This window comes from Ailuropoda melanoleuca, chromosome 3 (genome assembly GCF_002007445.2).
Source record: "Ailuropoda melanoleuca isolate Jingjing chromosome 3, ASM200744v2, whole genome shotgun sequence".
NCBI classification, from domain to species: domain Eukaryota; kingdom Metazoa; phylum Chordata; class Mammalia; order Carnivora; family Ursidae; genus Ailuropoda; species Ailuropoda melanoleuca.
In genome coordinates, this window is record NC_048220.1 from 142,216,589 (window position 1) to 142,240,239 (window position 23,651).

A 23,651-nucleotide genomic window follows, 5' to 3' on the forward strand; every position below is an offset into this window, starting at 1 on the left:
CTCCTTTCTGTAAGTTCAGAAGTGCCCTCAGAGACAATCGAAAGGGAAAAGATCTATCTATCTATCTATCATCTATCTATCATCTATCTATCTATCATCTATCATCCGTCTGTCTCTTATCCATCCATCTATCCATCTATCTATCCACCCATCCAAATATTTATCTATCTATCTATCTATCTATCTATCTATCTATCTATCTATCTATCTAAAATAAAAGTAAAACCTCATTTAAATGAAAAACAAACCTACTCCCCAATAATTTAGTGAAATATCAACTTTAGGGATTGTCAAGGAAAAAAAATTGGTTCCAGTAACTTAACAAGAATTTCATAACATCCTAATTCTCTAAGTTGTTAGCAACAATTCTAAATCCTGGTCTGATCTTCAAGTCTTTTTCATTCACATCACCTCATAACATTTTCAAATAATTACATGAGAAGTTCCCAAGAGAATTTTTGGCATTCATAGACCAAAGAACCAAAATGACAAGAAACATCTGGAAACGTGTAACTAAATAAGGAGTTTTAAAAATGTTTGTACTCAACTATTTGGCAAGCTTACATTTCCAAGGTATAATTATTTTTATTTATATTACATATACAATGATAGTATCATAATATGTTTATTATATATTATTATTGATATTGATATATAACCATATAATACAGTCATATTAACACAAAATATGGTTATTATATATTATTGAATATTATTGCTGTACATATTTTATTATTTATAATACAAGTATGTAATACAAGTGACTATTACATATGGAGCACAAGTATATATTATATCAACTTTATATTAATGTTTTTTATTTTATATATTTGTTATATATTATTACTATTTTATCACGCAAGTCATTTGGCAACACATGACTATGAGGGCCTCACTGTACACATTTGCATTTAACACGTGGAGGGATGTTCAGGCAGTTAGCCTTGCAAGTGACACCAAGATTGTACTTCGCAGTGAGACCGGAACTTGCATCTCCCACAGGGTCTGGAGCACCTGAGTATTTAATTTATATGTATTCATTTTTCTTTTTGATTGTAAGCTTGTTTAGGGGAAAGTCCTATTGTTCTTTGGATCCAAATAACAGTTTCTATAAGATGCGTAACATATGAGCAAGTTGGACATGTAGCTGTTAGAATATTCCTACTGGATTCAAAAATAAAACCCAATCTAAATATTGGGTGTTTTCTTCTGTGAAGGCAGCAGATTTCCAGCATTACACTAACAGCTGAAGAAAAATTTCTTTGGAGTTGGTCCCTGTCCTTGGTGCTGAGCACGGCTCACTCTCCTGGTCCAAAGACTAATGCTTAGTAAAAATATTTTTCTTACACACATTTCCTAATAGAAACTATTGGTTTTTGCAATTTCCTAGACCTGAAACCATGAGATAGTTATCAGTGTTAAACATCTGATTCAGTTTAAACTATAACATAGAGTGTCTTTTCTCTAATATTTTATTTAGAAAATATTCAATGTAAAAACAACTTAGAATTGTGTAAAAAACATCAACATAGCCCCCTCCTAAATTCTATTTTTTATTTTTTACTATTTTTTTTACTACGTTTGCCTCATCACATATGTATCCATCTATGCATCCCTCTATCCATCTATCAGTCAACCCTAATTTTTCTGCACAACAAAGTAGGTTCTGGGCATCAGTGCACACCAGCCTAAACCTTCAAAGTGCATTTCATCAACTAATGTTTCATATTTCTTTATAGTTCTCTTTTATTAGAAGACCTTGTTTTAAAAAAGAAGAAAAAGCCATTTCCTCACAATTTGACATTCTGTTCTGAATATTACAAATAAAAACCCATCTGATACCACTGTCGTTGACATAGGCTGCTAGGTGAGAGTCTATGATTATAATTCCAGATGACGTAGTTTGCACATCTCCTGGATGCAGACAGGTAGAAATGTTCTTTACCTTCCTGAGAGGGAAGTCTGGGACATTCTTTCCAAAGACTCTCCTCACCAAGCCTACTCAGTGTGAGGTTATCCTGAATCTGTCAGGAGCCATAACTCCTCTTTCTACCTGAATGTGGAGGGGGGCCTGATGGGCCCCAGGGAACTTCCAGGCACTAATGTGTCTTCTCCCACTGAGAAATTGACTCTGAATAACAACGTTCTCTGTTCTACACCGAGCTCACACTTTCTTTATGTGTAACAGATGTGTTTCCTTGTGCATTCCCTATGGCATGTGGCATCTGAAGTTTCTTATCACTGGCCTGATTTTCTATATGGGTTTTCCAAAGTGTTTCCCTTAAAAGGGGTGTTTTGTTAATTTGAGAGTACATAAAAGAAGTGAAATTGTGTATGATCCCTTGTCATCTATGACAGAAATTGGCCTTCTGATGAAATTTGCTTTGGATGCTCAAAGAAGGCCCTTCTCTCAAAGACACATGGTTCCCAGATAGGACTTGCAGGCATTTCCCAAATTTTATACAGAGATCCACTGAATTATATAGATTTCTCTAAGTTTTTCTAGAAGGAAATAAAATAGGAAATTTAATAGAATTCTCAGTAATTCCTTTATGTATTTGCCTCGAACTACTTCTTTTTGTGGGCCATCTTGAAAAGGGTCTAAAGATTACCATTGACTTTGCATTAAAAAGATTATTTTAATAGCACCAACACTGTATAATATACATTAAGTGCTAAAATGTACCAAACACTAAGGGCCTTATGTATATCAACCTACTTAATCCTTTTAGTGATCCTATGAAGTGAGTACTCTTATCTTCAACACTTTCCAGCTAGGGAAACTGAGGCCAAGCTAGGTAGGCTATTTACCAAGGGTCACAGAGACAATGAAAGACCAGCTGTAAACTGTGTTATCTTGTTCTAATTTGCTCTGAACACACTATGTCACCTCTAAAACTAAGTCATATGGAGACGTTTCCTGAGAAAGAGCTTCAAGGATATTAGTATGTAGTATATCATTTCATTATTTTCCAGCATAGTCCATCAATCCTACTTCCAAGCGGCTTTAAGGTAAGAAAGAGTCTGTCTCCATTTTTGTGTCACCGATGACTTCTTCCTAGGCCTCACCCTACTATCCTCTTTTGCTTTCATCTGGACAGACTGATAATAAAGATCGAATACACCTTCATCCTTTGACCCTGGTGGGAGATCCAAATCTCCTGCACATGCACTTTCCTCCAGTCCCACCCCTAGCCACTCCAAAGGTTGACCGCTACTACCCCTTTGTCCAAGCCAGCCTACAATGCCTGTGTCTGCCCAGATACTTTCTCCCAAATTCTCTTGGCAAGAAGAGTGTCATGATCAGGGTGAAGGGTCCATCTCTTCTCTGTGGAGTGACCACAAAATATGTAAAGAATTTTGATTTGGCCTTTTAGGTCCTTATTAGTTCCATCATCTTATAGTTATGTAAAAAAAAAAAAAGAACTAAGGCTGATTAAGATCAGAGATATAAAGTGTTACTATCCCAAGATTGCTCTTTAATACTATTTTCTCTAAACTGCTTTTTGTGATTTTATTGTTCCAAGCCCCATGTCCCTATACATCCCTCAATCTCTTTGTTAGGTTTTCACACATCAGGCATTGTGTGATCCTGGTGTGAAGGCAAGGCTTACGTGGTGACCACAGCCCACCTTGCCTTACACGGCTGTTCTCTGCCATCAGAAGACCAAAGCTCACAGGCTGGGGGATGGCAGGGCAACGAAGAAGGAGGAACCTGGTCCCTGCACTACCTCATGGAACACAGAACCCACCTTGGACTCCCAACCCATCCCTAGGGCCACCTGGGTCACCTCTGGATGGCCACTGGTGTCCAACAGGTAGAAACCATCCAACCTGTCCCTCCTTTTGGCTGCCCATCTTATTAATTCTGTAAATTTATACCCACCTCATGGCTCAGGACAAAAATTGGAGAACTTGTCTTTAGTTCATGACTCACGTTTGGTCAAATTACATTCTAATCCATGCCACCATCATGTCTTATTGCCCCATGGTCCCCCTAACTGGCCTCTGCTTCTCCTTGCCACCCTATCCTCAAATACGTTCTCCACTTAGCAGCCAGAAGGATCTTTCTAAAAAAATATAAGTCCAATCACCACTCCCCTGATAAGACCATCTGATAATTTAGGTTTTTACTTTACATAAATCTAAATGCCTTACCCCAGCTTATTTTGATATGAATTTTTTGTTATGCCAGAATTGTGTGCAGAGAGGATTAATTACAGCTAATTGGGTGTAAGCCAATATTCAAATGACTAAAGATGATACATTTTAAAACTCAGTTTTCCTTGATCTTTTAAGTTCCAGTTGTAAACATGATTAATAATCTAACAAAATAAAAACAATCACCTTCTGATTCTGACCCTGATCAATTTCCATGATTATGATCCATGTTAGACTAGCTTAAGTCAGCACCAGAACAAACTCTCTTAAATGATTTATCATTTGCGAACTTATTTAAGTGACTTTCTTTAAAATTTCTAACTGCATTTATAAAACTGATGATCTATATTCACTTTGAGTACTTCTAATAACAGGGCAAGTTTAAGACCATAGCAAGTAAGCTGTCCAAGAATTAACTCCCATGTGCCTAATATTGCACACAGCAAACCAGCCCACAGGCCATGCTCTCACCCTCCTACTTGTTTTTGTAAATAAAATTTCAGTAGAACACTAACACACCCATTTATTTATGCATTATCCATGGCGGCTTTTGAGGTACAGTTGACAGAGTTGAGTAGTCACAACAGAAACAGTGTCATCCACAAAGCATCAAATCCTTACTATCTGGTCCTTTACAAAAAAATGTTTGCTGACCCTTGATCTAAGATATTAAAATTATATATATATCAATTATATATATATCAATTGGTGCTAAGTATACTTACACTCTTTACAAACTAAATCGAGTCCTCTTGACACTGTTCAATTAAAATGACGAGTTTAACGTTTTGACACATCAATCTTTTGCCGATAATTTCTTCTACAGGAAACGTAGGGAGTTGTACAGCACTCACCACCCTCTCTTCTATCTAACATCTTACTATATTCGTTTCACTACATCTCTAGCCATCCATCTATCCTCTCATCTGTCCATTGGTTCATGTCTCTCTTTCTTCTCTTTGGATGGATTTCCAAGTTACAGATTAGTAAATTTCACCAGTAAGGACTTCAGCACGTATATCCTTAACTAGAGTTAACTATTTCTTACCGTTCTTTTTCCTTTTATTTTAACTTGCATATTAAAATGTACATATATAAAAATATTTCATTTGAAAAGATCTGACTAATGTGCATGCATTATTTTGGATGAGGTTTTTTTTTTAATTTTAATTTATAAATTTAAATTTAGTAACATTTACTCTTTAAGTATACAGTCTTACAATATTTTTAAATACATAAAGCTCTGTAAATGTCATCATTTGCAGATTTGGAGAAGTTCTATCACCCCAAATTTCCCTTGCACTGCTCCTTTGAATCACCTTGTCCTGGCCCTCGACCTTTGTCAACCACTAGTCTTCTTCCAGGAGTTCTTTTTACTGTCTGACCTCTGTCTTCATAGCTTTGTCTCTTTTAGAATATCACGTGTATGGAAGGACAGATCCCACTTTGCTCTCCATCTAGAGAGGCACGTGCTGAGCAATGGTGAGGTGCCCAGTCCAACATCAGAAATCCCCAGCCCAGATCCCAGCTCTGCTCATCATGGTTCCTTGGGCAGTTCCTTTTCCTCTCTCTCCATGATTCTGTGTCTTCATCTGCAAAGTGGAGATCATAACAGAACCTGTCTCACAGCATTTTCTCAGATAACAAATAAAAGGTCTGGGAATAGTGACGGACACCCACTAAGTGCTACAGAAATCTTAGATATCATCAGTATCATTGACCCATACTATCCTGTTTTCTAAAATGCCAAATTCTCCTCAACATTTCCTATATTTTGAATAGCTCATATACATAAATTATTTATAAATTAAGCACATAATATTGACATGGAGTTAATTAATTTCATTTTATTTCATGCATTTAATTGAAACCCTTCTGAGATAAGAAAGACACTTACCTACTAAGGAAATTGTTTTCTCATTTTGAGGGATCTGAGATGCCACGAGGTTGCTCATATCTGGAGAACCAGGAGTACTTATAGGCCTTGGTTTTTGAAGCTGCGAACTGGAACACGGGACACCATACATCCTGGGTCGTACTCTGTACCACTGACGGGTACTCTGAGCTCATTTTATAATATTCATGACAACATGACAACATGGCTTCCATAGGGGAATTTGATGCGGCTCCATTTTTCTTGGGCTTAAGTTACTCCCTGCTGTAATTCTTCTGTAACGTCTTTTAATTTTATCATTTAAGCTGGAGAGCTGAAATTCAGCAATATCACCAGCCTTGATTATAGATGACATCCTTCAGTGAATCTCCTTACCAACTGGTGGAATCCTGTACATGTCTACCACTCTCATAGATTCCAACAATCTAGTTAGGTTCTGAGTGTTTCCAAGTCCTGAATATTCCAACCCCTCCCACCTACCTGGCCTTACCACCTTGTGCCAATGACTCTCCTTACTTACCTTCCTGGGCCGCTGTCTCTCTAACAGACCAGCCATTTCCTATCACCTGGCTCCAGCTCTTCAAGTCATTGGTTCCACCTGGAATGCTCTCCTAGCTCTGTATTTACACGAGTGGTTTCTTGTCCTCATTCATCCCACTTCTTCAGAGAGGACTGCACTGACCCTGCAAAAAAAAAACAAAAAACAAAAAACAAATGCAGCCCCTCAGTCATGCTGCATTATGGCCCATTCTTCTTTTCCCTTTTGGATTTTATGTATATTTCCCATCTTTCTCTCTTCTTTGCACCGTATCCGTGAAGGCGAAGTCTATATCATTCACTGTCTCATCTCCAGAACGTAGAACAATGCCTGGAATAGAATATGTGTACAGGGTATGCTCAGTGAACAGTAAATGAATGAATGAGTTGATGATCTGCTTTGCTTTTTTTTTTTTTCTTGATAGAGCAACGGTGCAACATTTACTTTTGCTAACATTTCTCAGGAAAACAAAAGACAGGCTAACCTGAATAAGCCCTCTGGATTTTAGATCTATTTGAATCATGTCTACTTAGTGGCTGTGCAATTTAGGAAAAGTATCTGCATGGATAAGGTGATTGTCTCGTTGCCAAAGCTGTTCTTGGACAGGGAGGATTAAGTCTCTGAGACAGTGGCCTCAGCCCAGGTGGCTGGAATGATTCTTATCTCATCTGGGCTCCACCTCCACGTTTGGTTTGCCTAGAAGACATCCTTTGTCCCTGTAGGTAAAAGGCTTTGAAATGGAAATGAAGCAGGACCTAGTTGAACTAACCACAGGACATTTGAATGATTAGTGATGCCGATTAAAACACTAAGAGGCTCTGCCAAAAAAGTGTGAATAAGACGACCCAGCAGAGAGGTACGCAGCCACATCTGCAGCCACAGAGCCTATTAGCTCCTGTGGCAGAGAGCAATCAGAATTTATAAACTTCAATCAGTAGACTATAAATACAGCTAAAATCTAACAGAAAAGAGTAGGAAAGAAGAGAAAAGAGTAGTAGCTGAAATCAATAACATGGATATTGATTATTGGTTCCAGAGACACGAGAGTGTGTTTTTAAAGAACTTCAAAGTCACGTGTCCCATAAGAGAGTTTCAAATTTTAGGACTAATGGAATTTGAAATGTTGGTTGTATCCCTCAGTCTTCGTTTCCATTTGGTTATATCTTCAGGGAAGTAATGACCAGCTGTATCCAGCACTCACGTTGGTGAGATCATGTTTTCGTGATTTCAAGCGATATTAATTTAGCATTAGTTGAAGGTAGATTGTCACCAGCTGCCTACTAAGGATGATGCTCAGTGCAGCTGAACTTGTGAGCAGCTGTCGCGCCATTACTTTAAGGGTACCGTGTCGGGGAGGGAAGGAGAGGCACCAATCATTCCTTGAATTGTGAGAGTAATTACAACCCCCCCATTCCAGAAGAATATTGCATTCAAAGACTGGACCCAGCCTTCCACTCCTTAGCACCAAGGCAGCTCAGAGAAGAATTCAAACATCCCACGAGGAGTGAGTGCATCAAAGGGAGCACAACCCTGCCCACGGTATCACGGGATCACAGAACTAAATCAGAGTGTAAGAGAATTTTGTAACATAAACGAAAGGAAAAATCATCATAACATCATCATAGGCCTTAGGCTTATTAGCAATAGACCTATTACCAAACCGTTCTTGCTACCAACATCTTCAGAGTGAAATGGAAAGTTACAGGCTTGTGTTAAGAATCTCAAAATGCCACACAAGAATTTACTGTGACGGAAAACTTTATAAGTCTGTTTGAACTTATTTTATCTATGTATAAATTAACTCTACATTTAAGCATGAACTGCAAACGTATATCCCTGGGCAGCTGAGTAGAAAGTTGATCATTTGATTTGAAGACAAAAATGAACATTTGGAAAAAGATCTAGGTATCAGGTTGGGTGAGCTTGAACCTCGGTGTGAAGGGATAGATGTCTGTGGCCCAGGAAACTTCCCTTCTGTTCACCAACGTCTGAAGAAACTGGCCTTAAGCATGACACAGCAAGAGAGGAGAACAAAGATTTCTTCGTATGGGCCACAGGAGGCGGAGAAGGGGATGGAGGCTCATGTGTTAATGACACTAGCAACAGAGGACTGAGCTGAACTCACGCTCTGGTCTACATTCACGGCCCTCAGGCCCAACTGCGATCATGAGATGCAAATAAGGGGAGATCACAATTTTCTTTGAGAATTTAGGGGTCAGAGTGCACGAGGCCTGCCTCCCCCTCTGTGTCATGAGGAGCGACACTAGGTTCCCGGACCTGTTTTGAAAAAGCAGGATTATGGTTGTATCAGTTGCATTATTAATTTAGCTCCTGGTTCGGTTCAGTTCCCTACTTAATTATGTTTTATGCACCTCTTCACCGCATGCTCGATCAATTAACTTTGCTTTTTTACCCCTCCTCTCTGTTTGCACACTGATTGTAGAAACCTAATGGGGACTGAACCATAACATTTGTCTTGAAGTCATCGATGTACCTGATGGTACCTGGCCCTGAACGGCACCTCATTGTCCGGAAGAGTGCATACCTCCAGATCGTTTCAAGGCACCCTGCTTCCTGAAGGTTTTAAGAAACCCTTCATCCTCCTCTCATGTATTCACCTCTTTCCCCAAACATGGATAAGCTGTCCCTAGGCTCAGCAGGGCAAGGCGGCTTTGGGAATGGTCCCCAGCCTTCTCCCTGGGCTGCCTGTCTGCTAAAAAAGATTTCTTTGCTTCCAAACCGGTGTCTCAGACATTGGCTTGAGACAGAGCAGAGACTGGGCTCGGGTCTCCTCAATCCTGCCTGCAAAACCCAGTGTTCCTTGACAGCTGAAACCCCAGGCCCCTTGAGCAGCGTATCTTGAAGCATACTTTGGAATGTGGAAGCAGGATGCTTACCAAAGGCGGACTCGACTACAAAGACTGGCCAAGACCGAACCAAATCAGTCTGTGCCAAGTTGGACCCCAGCGCTGGCTTTTCACTGACATTCCCCCTCAGTGTGATACTAAATATCACGCCCACAGGTGGACATTGAACATGCTAATTAGACATGCGATGCATGACCAAGTGTGTTGCACCCGCCTGTGCACCCAGCTTGCTGGGTCTCTCCCCAGCTCTACAGACTTAAATGTCACTCTTTCCCCCGACCTTTGTGAAGAGAGCCAGCGGGAAGGACCCTTTCCTTTGTACTGTCTCCCCGGTGCTTGAGCATAAGCCCCCAATAAAAGCGTTGCCTGGGAATTCCGCCTTGGCCCCAGTCAGTGTCTGTTGCTTGGAGAGCCCAGGACCCGAGCCGGTCACAGGCGTCCTGACGCAGCAAAGGCACAGGCAAGTCTGACTTCTGTCACACAACCCGGGCATCTTGCTCCCATTCGTGCGAAGGTGGTTCCCATGCTGGGGTTTTGTCAGTGGGGTCGGTGCTGCCCTCCTTCTCAACACCCTGAGTCCCACAGAGGCCGGCAATTGCTTCATTCCCGGTCACCCCCTGCGCAGTGCTCAGAGCCCAAGAGATTCTTTGTGAATCAATGAACATGAACAAGGTCCTTATTTTGTAGTAAAATGCTTGCGGGCCACATGTACAAGGATTTTAAAAATTCAACCACAGCAGCAGGAGGAGCAAAAATTCAGAAGATAGTGGAACAGCACGAACGTCTTGACTACCTTCAGAATTTCCCTAGAGCCGATAAGAGGTATTGCGTGCCCTGTGGATGGTGAAAAATCACAGTTATTATTTCTTCAGGGCCTTGAAACCAGGTCTTGCTGCCCTTGACAAGGCCTTCAACAGCCCAGATGCATCTCATCGCCAGCGGGGATGTGGGATCCTAGCCAGTGGGGATGTGGGGATGCGGGGGTGCAGGGCACGCTGGGGAAGACAAATGGATGGGCTGCCTCAGGGGTTCCTCTGTAGTGCAATTCTGAGTCCCAAGGAGATACTGAGTTGCTTGGTCCTAAGATAAGTAATTACACTGATTTTCTATAAAGGCTGGAGGGGCAGTGTTTCAAAGGCTGTCTTCTCTTAGCTACCGTGCCCAAGGGCTTGCTGATGGCCAGACAGCAAAAAGGGAAGCCGTCAGCCCCACCCAGCTCTTGCGGAAAGGGTTGGGAATTGGGGGTTTGGTGGGGGGGGGGCGCAGCTGCTTTCTGCCCGAGCCCAGCTGTTGTAAGACATTGAATCAGCCTGGTGCCCCATCGTTCCAGGCTCAGGCAAATCTAAGGCTTGCCCCTTCCGTCTCCGCAGAATTATAGAGTAACTGCTGCTCTGTGTTTGCAGGGTCACCCAGGAGAGTGCGCATTTCACCGGCACTCACCCTGGTCACCTACCTCCCTGGGAATGGCTCCTTTTAGGGCCTGTGTCCTTTTTCATGCAAAACAGTGCTAAATCCTGTCCCAGTGTCGCCATGTGTTGATAAATGGGTCACATGAAATCTGAATGATGAAACCCTCATAGGATCTGAGTGGAGAGAAAGCAGAGACAATGCGTTAGAAAGGACTACTTTCACGAGAATGGTTTGAGACTGAACCCTCTCAGCCAGGTCTTACTTGAAAACGCACATCTGACCCTTTGCCCTGGAATCAACAGGTTGATGGATTCTTAGAAAGAAACATTTTCGCTCACTTTATTTTGCATGAGGAACAGAATTTCTGAGGATCTTCTCATACCATCACACACAGATGCCCGGTCCTTTAACCTGTTTTTCCAGCTCCAGGAACTTTGCACCTGCTATGCTTTCTTGCTCAGAGGAATTCGCCCAGATCTTTACATCATGACTTTTTCTCAGAATTTAGGGCTTACAGCTTAAGCCATTTACTTTGAGAGACCTTTCTCGGTCTCTAAATAGAAGAGCCCTTGCCCACCCACACCATTCAGTCACCTGTTAGATCTTCCTCAGAGCATTGTTCATTAGCGAGAATACCTACTTCTCTGTTTTCTACCTTCCCAGACAGAAAAGATGCTCCTGGGAGGGCAGGGGTCCCTATCCTGCTCACTTCTCTGTCCTTCCTGTGGGCACAGAAGGGGATGCTCAGTGTATTTGGGGAAAAGGGAGAAGGAGATGCTTGCCTGTCCACATCCCCACCCCAGAGAAGCTTCCAGGATGAAGAGATGGAAAGGCTTTCCTGAGACCCACTCTCTCTCCCAAGCATCCTCATTGCCCCCTCACAGGTATGGCTATATATCCCCCTTGTTTCTGGGGAAAAGTCTAGTTTCAGGAACACTAATGACACAAGGAAGGCTGATTTCATTACAAGCAATGCAAACACAACTGACTTTGAGGTTCTCAGAATAGCTTATGATTGTTTTTTGAAACCCCCCTCCTGCCATGGGACACTTTGCAGAGCACTTTACACATACCAGGTGCCCTGTAGTTTAGCTGAAGGTGATGAAGGGGTCTATGGAGCTAGTCAAATTCACCTCTCACTTTGTTCTACTCCTTTAAAATCTTAGATCAAAATGGAGAATCCAAATAATGTTAATCACAAAATAACTGTATCTGAAGTAATAAAGTTCATAGGGGAACACCCAAAAGTGGTTCTCTGCTGAGACCGACCTTAATTTCCAGGATTGGCCTTCAGGAAAGGGAACCAACAGAATCATGAAGACAGAGTCCCATCTTGCATCAGTTTTCCAAGAGGTAAATATTAGCAACCTTAGCAAAACTAAACTGAGGTAATGTTGCCAAGGGGGTTATCAATTTCTACTCCCACTGAAGGTAATGGAATTGACCCTAGATTCTCTGGAATAGGAGGCTGCTTCAACCAAAAGCCATGTCCATTGCCATATCACTCAACACTCCTTAGTGGTACTCCATTAATGTCCTATTCTTGGCAAGGTCACAATGGAGCATTTGCTGTAGGTGTTGGCAAACGCAAAACAGCAAGGGGAGGTGATTTCACTTCTCTGCTCTGAGCTGATCTCTTGCTCAGCTGGGCAAATATCATGCTCCCTGTGATGGCTGAGAAGGTGGCTCCTCTACTAAGCTGAAAAACCCATAGACCAGGACTTACCTTCTGCTACCGACTTTTTGTGTTTTGCTTATAAATTATTCATTGCTTAAACTTCTTCATACTCACCCCCAAAAAGCCATAAATTATTCCCACTCCTTTTCTTCTTCCTTATTCCATTTGCTAGTATTTTCTCTTACTGAAATTACTTTTAGCTGTCAAATGGATATGTTCTTTTCAAAAAAGAAAGTAGGGGCACTTGGGTGGCATAGCAGTTAAGCGTCTGCCTTCTGCTCAGGGTGTGATCCCGGCATTATGGGATTAAGCCCCACATCAGGCTCTTCCACTATGAGCCTGCTTCTTCCTCTCCCACTCCCCCTGCTTGTGTTCCCTCTCTCGCTGGCTGTCTCTATCTCTGTCGAATGAGTAAATAAATAAAAATTAAAAACAAAACAAAACAGAAAAGAAAGTAAAAGAAGAAAGCAACATTGGAAGAAGAAAAGCAGTGTCTTTTTTTTTTTAAAGAAAGGAATGCCAAGGAAGAGAAAAAAATTAAACCAAACTTGTCAGCACAGTTTATACAAGAGATTACATCATATTTTAATGAAGATCCTTTTCTATAAATGAAATCATTTGGCCAGGACCATTTCCCCAAATATGCAGAAAATGTACCCAATGGGACTGCCAACATAATATTGTAATGGGTATTTCTGGGATGTAGTCTAGCATTGTTACAAAAATAGAACAGTGTTTAAAATAAGGCTGTATAATTGTGGGCACAAACAAAAAACACTTCCCAAAACAATATGAAGAGGGATAAAAGACTGGTTTTCCCCACTACTGGGAAGGGTAGGGCACTGCCAAAGTTCTCCCTATAAAGTGCCCATGGATTTTCAGTCTCTCCCTTAACAATGAGTGGCTACCTCAGGAACATGTCAGGGAAGTGGAGGGATATCACAGGGTGGATACTCTGCAGTGTGCAGCCCGTGTCGAAGGGAAGAAGGACACTATTTATTTCTGTAACCAGAAATTAGGCAGATTAGAAATTTAGTATTTTGCTGGCTTAGCACATTTTCTGCATCTTAGGTGGTGGGACCTGCTTGTTCTTTAAGGTTGGTCAAGCCGGTCTACACAAGATGCCATGGCTGTGAGATTTGGGGGAAGTCTCCTTTAGGGAAGACAGCAGCCTTTAAGTACACTCACACCTTTCAGACTCCTTTGAGAGACTGCCAAAATTTAAACAATGGATGCATTGACATGTGAACATTAATCTAAAATTTTAACACAGCTACAAGCGATTTGGAAGAACACATGGTAAGTGGAAAAGACCCCACGAATGACCCCGCAGAGTTACACCAAGAGTGTACATGAATAGAGACATCGAAAAAAGATTGAAGGAGAGTTCACCAGAGATGTGAAACCCGAATCGCTGCTATCGGGGTTACCAAATCATAATCAATTTTTGTGCTACTCTAATCCTAATGGTTTACAATGAGCATGCATTGATTTATCATGAGGAGAAAAGAAAAACCAAGCTACTAATGTAACATTTCAAGGTTTTTTCCCTATTTTTTCTTGATCAGCCATGGAATCCATTTTAATTTTAGAGTTAGGAACCAGCCANGGAGCCAGCCTGGTGAGCTGTGTTTTCAATGATGGTCAAGATGAAAGGTGTGAGGGGTGCCTGGCTGGCTCAGTCAGTACAGCATGTGAGTCTTGATCTTGGGGTGGTGGGTTTGAGCCCCACGTTGGGTGTAGAGATTACTTAAAAAAAGAGAGAAGGTGTGAAATCGCCAGGCCCATTTTATGTGGCACAGTGGTGCCCTCTGGTGATAGCTCTGGCATTGTTTAGTTAATCTGCACAATTTTTCATTCATTCACTCACTCATTCATTCCACAAAAAGCTATTGATTGCTTCCCTGTGCCGTGAACTCTGTGTATAGTACTGAGCTGAGCAAATAGGCACCCCTTTCCCCACAGAGCCAGTGCAAGGGGGGACTTCACAACACTGAATACGAGTCCTAAGAACATCTGGCAGGACTACCAAAATGCATTCAGGGAACATCGGAACACATACAGCGTCATTTTGAGCACAATGGGCTTTCAGGGAGGGAGGAAAGATACACTTAACCTAAAAGAAACCCTAGAAAATATACACAAAGTGGGGCAGCAGAAATTTACACGGGAAAATGAGAAAAAATAAATTAATAAAAAGGAAAAAAGTGGCCAGTGTAGGGCGAAGTCAGTCAGGAAAAACCTCCTGGAGGTAAGACATCACTCCCTCCAAGAAAATAAACACGACAGTAGGCAGTGACTTGGGAGAGTGTGATGATGGAGATTAAGGGTCTTACACCCAGGCATAGATAAGGCTCTGCTCTCTGGAGGATGTGTCCTGGATTACACAGGTACCTTTTGCTCATACCAGTGTGTCTGCAGGAACCCAGTTACCTTTGTTAGCGCCTGGTCCAAGTCTGCCTGCCATTCCTGCTGGTTGAGGACATCACCATCATCAATCATCAACCATCATCAACCATCATTAATCATCAACCATCATCAGCCATCAACCATCAACCACCAACCACCAACCATCATCAACCACCATCAACCACAAGCCATCATCAACCATCAACCATTAATCATCATCAACCGTCCAGATGGTTCAACCACCATCTCTAGGATGGGTGGCCGGACAGGTCAGGAATGTCTCCTGGGAATTGCCACTCCCCTGGCTTCTCCTGTTCTACGCCCTATTAGAATTTCCTTGGCTCCGCCCTATTAGAATTTCCTTGGCTCCCACCAGATTAGTTATCCAAAACAAATGTCACGATTCTCTTCCAAGCAAGTGCAGGTCCCTGGAATGCCACAAAGCACAGGGGGTTGACATATTTTGGCAGCAAGGCCACACCCAGAAATCCTGCGACTATGAACAATGGACACACTTTACAAAACTCAGACTTGCTGGATGGCCATAAGCTCACCCGAAAGGAAATCAAACTGGAAAAAACTCTGAAGCCACTGAAGAAAAGGGCCATGTCTGGCTCCAAGGTCAGGGCTGTGGCGGAACTTGGCTTGCCCCCAAGGAGGAGCCCACTGGTGCCTCGTCTCTGAAGTACACGGGACCTATACCTTCCTCCTTCCCCCATGCACGATAGTGGATGCTGCCAGAAGGACACAAGACTTGCCGTATTGGAAACATTTATATCTTGGTAACTGATTTCCTGTGAAAACCACACATTACTTCACTATCATGGCATTGACGNAGGGTCTTACACCCAGGCATAGATAAGGCTCTGCTCTCTGGAGGATGTGTCCTGGATTACACAGGTACCTTTTGCTCATACCAGTGTGTCTGCAGGAACCCAGTTACCTTTGTTAGCGCCTGGTCCAAGTCTGCCTGCCATTCCTGCTGGTTGAGGACATCACCATCATCAATCATCAACCATCATCAACCATCATTAATCATCAACCATCATCAGCCATCAGCCATCAACCATCAACCACCAACCACCAACCATCATCAACCACCATCAACCACAAGCCATCATCAACCATCAACCATTAATCATCATCAACCGTCCAGATGGTTCAACCACCATCTCTAGGATGGGTGGCCGGACAGGTCAGGAATGTCTCCTGGGAATTGCCACTCCCCTGGCTTCTCCTGTTCTACGCCCTATTAGAATTTCCTTGGCTCCGCCCTATTAGAATTTCCTTGGCTCCCACCAGATTAGTTATCCAAAACAAATGTCACGATTCTCTTCCAAGCAAGTGCAGGTCCCTGGAATGCCACAAAGCACAGGGGGTTGACATATTTTGGCAGCAAGGCCACACCCAGAAATCCTGCGACTATGAACAATGGACACACTTTACAAAACTCAGACTTGCTGGATGGCCATAAGCTCACCCGAAAGGAAATCAAACTGGAAAAAACTCTGAAGCCACTGAAGAAAAGGGCCATGTCTGGCTCCAAGGTCAGGGCTGTGGCGGAACTTGGCTTGCCCCCAAGGAGGAGCCCACTGGTGCCTCGTCTCTGAAGTACACGGGACCTATACCTTCCTCCTTCCCCCATGCACGATAGTGGATGCTGCCAGAAGGACACAAGACTTGCCGTATTGGAAACATTTATATCTTGGTAACTGATTTCCTGTGAAAACCACACATTACTTCACTATCATGGCATCGACGCTAATAACTGCTGGTAGATTCAACAGGCAATCTGTTCTCATATGGTGACTCAGACGGAAGAAGCTTTTCCCCCAAAACATGTCAAAATATAATATTTAATATCTGCATCAGGTTTACCTCAAAAAGAATCTTCACCAAAGCCCAGAGGCTCTGCTGGAGGCCGATGATGAAGCCGTCTGCAGGAATCTTTGGGCAACAGGGGTTATGTGACCCTGGACCCTTTGATGCTGGCAAGGGGATCAGCAGTCCTAAGACGTGGTGTCAGGGAGTCATCTGAGAAGGACAAAGCACAAAGCAGGTGAGTCCTGACACAACAAGGGGTGATTATATTGGGTTTTATGCATAAACTGCCTCCAAAGAGGGGCCTCGTCGGTTATCTGGAAACTGACTTGCGATGAGCAATTTCTGAGGCAGGTANGAACAGTGTTTAAAATAAGGCTGTATAATTGTGGGCACAAACAAAAAACACTTCCCAAAACAATATGAAGAGGGATAAAAGACTGGTTTTCCCCACTACTGGGAAGGGTAGGGCACTGCCAAAGTTCTCCCTATAAAGTGCCCATGGATTTTCAGTCTCTCCAACTTAACAATGAGTGGCTACCTCAGGAACATGTCAGGGAAGTGGAGGGATATCACAGGGTGGATACTCTGCAGTGTGCAGCCCGTGTCGAAGGGAAGAAGGACACTATTTATTTCTGTAACCAGAAATTAGGCAGATTAGAAATTTAGTATTTTGCTGGCTTAGCACATTTTCTGCATCTTAGGTGGTGGGACCTGCTTGTTCTTTAAGGTTGGTCAAGCCGGTCTACACAAGATGCCATGGCTGTGAGATTTGGGGGAAGTCTCCTTTAGGGAAGACAGCAGCCTTTAAGTACACTCACACCTTTCAGACTCCTTTGAGAGACTGCCAAAATTTAAACAATGGATGCATTGACATGTGAACATTAATCTAAAATTTTAACACAGCTACAAGCGATTTGGAAGAACACATGGTAAGTGGAAAAGACCCCACGAATGACCCCGCAGAGTTACACCAAGAGTGTACATGAATAGAGACATCGAAAAAAGATTGAAGGAGAGTTCACCAGAGATGTGAAACCCGAATCGCTGCTATCGGGGTTACCAAATCATAATCAATTTTTGTGCTACTCTAATCCTAATGGTTTACAATGAGCATGCATTGATTTATCATGAGGAGAAAAGAAAAACCAAGCTACTAATGTAGCATTTCAAGGTTTTTTCCCTATTTTTTCTTGATCAGCCATGGAATCCATTTTAATTTTAGAGTTAGGAGCCAGCCTGGTGAGCTGTGTTTTCAATGATGGTCAAGATGAAAGGTGTGAGGGGTGCCTGGCTGGCTCAGTCAGTACAGCATGTGAGTCTTGATCTTGGGGTGGTGGGTTTGAGCCCCACGTTGGGTGTAGAGATTACTTAAAAAAAGAGAGAAGGTGTGAAATCGCCAGGCCCATTTTATGTGGCACAGTGGTGCCCTCTGGTGATAGCTCTGGCATTGTTTAGTTAATCTGCACAATTTTTCATTCATTCACTCACTCATTCATTCCACAAAAAGCTATTGATTGCTTCCCTGTGCCGTGAACTCTGTGTATAGTACTGAGCTGAGCAAATAGGCACCCCTTTCCCCACAGAGCCAGTGCAAGGGGGGACTTCACAACACTGAATACGAGTCCTAAGAACATCTGGCAGGACTACCAAAATGCATTCAGGGAACATCGGAACACATACAGCGTCATTTTGAGCACAATGGGCTTTCAGGGAGGGAGGAAAGATACACTTAACCTAAAAGAAACCCTAGAAAATATACACAAAGTGGGGCAGCAGAAATTTACACGGGAAAATGAGAAAAAATAAATTAATAAAAAGGAAAAAAGTGGCCAGTGTAGGGCGAAGTCAGTCAGGAAAAACCTCCTGGAGGTAAGACATCACTCCCTCCAAGAAAATAAACACGACAGTAGGCAGTGACTTGGGAGAGTGTGATGATGGAGATTAAGGGTCTTACACCCAGGCATAGATAAGGCTCCGCTCTCTGGAGGATGTGTCCTGGATTACACAGGTACCTTTTGCTCATACCAGTGTGTCTGCAGGAACCCAGTTACCTTTGTTAGCGCCTGGTCCAAGTCTGCCTGCCATTCCTGCTGGTTGAGGACATCACCATCATCAATCATCAACCATCATCAACCATCATTAATCATCAACCATCATCAGCCATCAACCATCAACCACCAACCACCAACCACCAACCATCATCAACCACCATCAACCACAAGCCATCATCAACCATCAACCATTAATCATCATCAACCGTCCAGATGGTTCAACCACCATCTCTAGGATGGGTGGCCGGACAGGTCAGGAATGTCTCCTGGGAATTGCCACTCCCCTGGCTTCTCCTGTTCTACGCCCTATTAGAATTTCCTTGGCTCCGCCCTATTAGAATTTCCTTGGCTCCCACCAGATTAGTTATCCAAAACAAATGTCACGATTCTCTTCCAAGCAAGTGCAGGTCCCTGGAGTGCCACAAAGCACAGGGGGTTGACATATTTTGGCAGCAAGGCCACACCCAGAAATCCTGCGACTATGAACAATGGACACACTTTACAAAACTCAGACTTGCTGGATGGCCATAAGCTCACCCGAAAGGAAATCAAACTGGAAAAAACTCTGAAGCCACTGAAGAAAAGGGCCATGTCTGGCTCCAAGGTCAGGGCTGTGGCGGAACTTGGCTTGCCCCCAAGGAGGAGCCCACTGGTGCCTCGTCTCTGAAGTACACGGGACCTATACCTTCCTCCTTCCCCCATGCACGATAGTGGATGCTGCCAGAAGGACACAAGACTTGCCGTATTGGAAACATTTATATCTTGGTAACTGATTTCCTGTGAAAACCACACATTACTTCACTATCATGGCATCGACGCTAATAACTGCTGGTAGATTCAACAGGCAATCTGTTCTCATATGGTGACTCAGACGGAAGAAGCTTTTCCCCCAAAACATGTCAAAATATAATATTTAATATCTGCATCAGGTTTACCTCAAAAAGAATCTTCACCAAAGCCCAGAGGCTCTGCTGGAGGCCGATGATGAAGCCGTCTGCAGGAATCTTTGGGCAACAGGGGTTATGTGACCCTGGACCCTTTGATGCTGGCAAGGGGATCAGCAGTCCTAAGACGTGGTGTCAGGGAGTCATCTGAGAAGGACAAAGCACAAAGCAGGTGAGTCCTGACACAACAAGGGGTGATTATATTGGGTTTTATGCATAAACTGCCTCCTCGGTTATCTGGAAACTGACTTGCGATGAGCAATTTCTGAGGCAGGTGNCAAAGCACAAAGCAGGTGAGTCCTGACACAACAAGGGGTGATTATATTGGGTTTTATGCATAAACTGCCTCCAAAGAGGGGCCTCGTCGGTTATCTGGAAACTGACTTGCGATGAGCAATTTCTGAGGCAGGTAAGAGTGAAGGACCTACTAACGAGACAGCAGGTCTGGTGACCACCAGGTTTCTTGCCTCCCTTAGCAGCTTTGGATTGAATATTGTCTTTCCAGGATTCAGTTTCCTCATCAATAGACGAAAGAGCTGAACTAGATAACCCAGTAGCACTCTCCGATTGTGGAACTCTTCAGTTAAAGGATATATGTGCATGTGTCCCTTCCCAGTATTTCCTATCCAACAGGATTCATTATAACACCATCTGCTTACTGGTAATGGACACTCAGAATGTGAGCGGAAGAAAGAATTTCATTGTATCAATCTACCTGAATTTTGTCCTGTGCATGGGTTTCTTTAAGCCTCTTTCTCTTCTGAACGATGTAACTCCCAACAAATAATATCGATGATGTAGTTTGTTTCTACCTAAAAAATTTCTCCATGAATCTGGTAAAACTTATCTAGAAATTGATTCTGGGCAGTTTGTGCAAGGCAAAAAGATGCTGATACTTTGCCTCAAAATGAATTTCTTAACTAAAACAAACATTCAGATCACCTGGGAGGAGATCGGAGCACGGGCCACTTGCAGACACCCGGCAAAAAACACTGGGTTCATTGTTTTGGGTGTTTTTTACCAACCAATTTACTCCCCCTCCCAAATCATAGCGGCCTCATCAAAATAAATGGCTTCTAATCCGCGCCAAAGCACAAGCCTAGCAAATACGTGGTATGTAAATTGTAACATTTTACATTTTTCTAGGAAGCTCCTGGTACAAAACAAAGGAAGAATAATGGGACACAGTTTAGAGCTGTCTTACAGGTAGACCATTGCTTTTGGCTGATACATCCAGAAATCTTTACTGATAAGCCATGTCCACAGTCTGAAAACCTGCACGATACCATTAAAATACACTCCAAATGTAAATCTGTGTTGCCCATTCTTAAGTCACAGAGATGAAATATTACTCCTTGGCATGCTTACTTCGCTGTCACTCTTACTTTCTTCTGACACATTGTGTGTGAAAGACCAACTTTTTAAAGTCATTGTAGGTAAATCTCATTCCTTCAACAATGAACAGCCAGTGTATGTAGGGCACTGGGTTTTGCACAGGATGCAACATAAAGAAACACCCCTGGCCATCACTTGTGCACAATAGTGGGGGAGAGGCATTTCAGCAAACAACATAATTTCAACCCCAGGAAGCCGAAAGACTAGCATCGCTACTTCTCATTGGAGGGAATCTTGGAGAAGCAGCCCCTGGGAGTGGCGGTAGAATTCAAGGCTTACAAAGGTGTGATTTGAGAAGTCATAAATCACGCAGATGGAACATGAATTGGAAGTGGTGGTCTGGGTGTTGGGAAAAGGGAATCGCCAGAGGGAGACTGGAGTGTGGCCGATGTGAAGATGGGCCCAGGGGTGAGGACCCGCGGGAAGAGGAGCTGGCCGCCAGCCCGTGTAGGTAGCTGGGTGGTCTTTTGCTGTCCAGCACCTGCCCGGCTTTCTAAGCCAACCCCGAAGCCCTGCTACACGAAGACTCTCACACCCACTGCAAAGTAAGTGCGTATGTCTGTTTGTGCGCACGTGTTGGGATGAACCAAGGATACTGGTGGGAGGTGGTGGAGTCATTTTACCTGGAGTTAGCTAAAAAGCCTGGAACAGACCATGGAGCCACAGACCATGTTTTCATCTGAGGAGCAAGTGAAGATTTCAGACCCAGTAATTAATTTTCTCTTTCTCCACAACAACCGAGACACTAGGGACGGATGACCACTGATAGATGAGTTTTTCTCAACTTCAGTTATTTGTGAAAAGACTTTCTTGTATGTTTTTCCCAGTATTAATATCATGCTTTCATAAAGCTATTTTGAACGTTGTGAAAATGTAATCAAAATGTATCTCATATTAAAAATGATGAAGAGAAGAGGTTGTTATCAGATTAGCACTTTAAAAATATGTATTTTATATTCAAATCAATTCAGAAGGCTAAAAATAATAAAAATATTAAGTGAGTAAAAGACAGCAGGGACGTAAAATGAACTATTTACAACAATTTTAATCTTGATGTTCTTTTTTTTTTTAAGAATTTACTTATTTATTTGTCAGAGAGAAAGGGAGAGCAGAAACATGGTGAGCGGCAGGCAGGGAGAAGCAGACTCCCCACTGAGCAGGGAGCCCGATGCAGGACTCCCTCTGAGGACCCCGGGATCATGACCCGAGCCGAAGGCAGATGCGTAACTGACTGAGCCAGCCAGACGTCCCATAAACTTGATGTTCTTAATCATTCAGTTCCATAAAGTTTGAAAATGGAAGGTTTGATACACATAGTATAATAAAAATCCACCTAGTCGCCACCCAAATTTTTGGGTTCTAAACATTTCATGCCTTTATTCATCTGTTTGGGGAATGACTTAAGGAGCCCACCAAGATGCCCAACCCATAGCAAAGGGCTAGGAATTTGAAGGTGGGAGAAAGAAGATTAGAAGCTGAGGGAGAAGAAGAGGTAAAATGGAACCAAACGTGCCTGCTGTGATGGCAGGAAATGCAGACTCACCTCACAGTGGACAGTGTCCACAGTAAACAATATAAACCCTAAATAAACACCATAAAGACCCGAAGCCATAAAACTCCCAGAAGAAAACATAGCAGTGAGCTCCCTGACATAGGTCTTGGTGATGTTTTTTTTTTTTTTTTAATCTGACACCAAAAGCAAAAGCAACAAAACCAAAAATGAGCAAGTGGGACTACACCAATGTAAGAGGTTTCTGCATAGCAAAGGAAGCCCTCAGCAAAATTAAAGGGCAACCTACTGAATAGGAGAAAATACTTGCAAATCCCGTATCTAATAAGGGGCAAATATCCAAAATATATAAAGAACTCATAAAACTCAATAACAAAAAACAAGCAATCTCAGAAGATCTGAACAGATTTTTTTTTTTTTTTTTTTTTAAAGATTTTATTTATTTATGTGACAGAGAGACAGCCAGTGAGATAGGGAACACAGCAGGGGAGTGGGAGAGGAAGAGGCAGGCTCCCAGCGGAGGAGCCTGATGTGGGACTCGATCCCGGAATGCTGGGATCACGCCCTGAGCCGAAGGCAGACGCCCAACGCCTGCGCTACCCAGTCGCCCCTGAACAGACTTTTTCTGATGAAGACGATAGAGATGGCCAACAGGTTCATGAAAAGATGCTCAACTTCAGTGATCAAAACCACAATGAGGTATCCCCTCACACCTATTATAATGGCTATTATCAAAAAGATAGGAAACATAGGTGTTGGGAAGGATGTGGAGAAAAAGGAACCCTCCGACATGGTTGGTGGGATTATAAGCTGTGCAGCCACTATGGAACACAGTGCAGAGGTTCCTCAAAAATTAAAAATAGAATTAGCCTATGATCCAGAAATTCTATATCTGGGTATTTATCCAAAGAGAAAGAAAATACCAACTCGAAATAACATATTCACCCCCATGTTCACTGCAGCAATACTT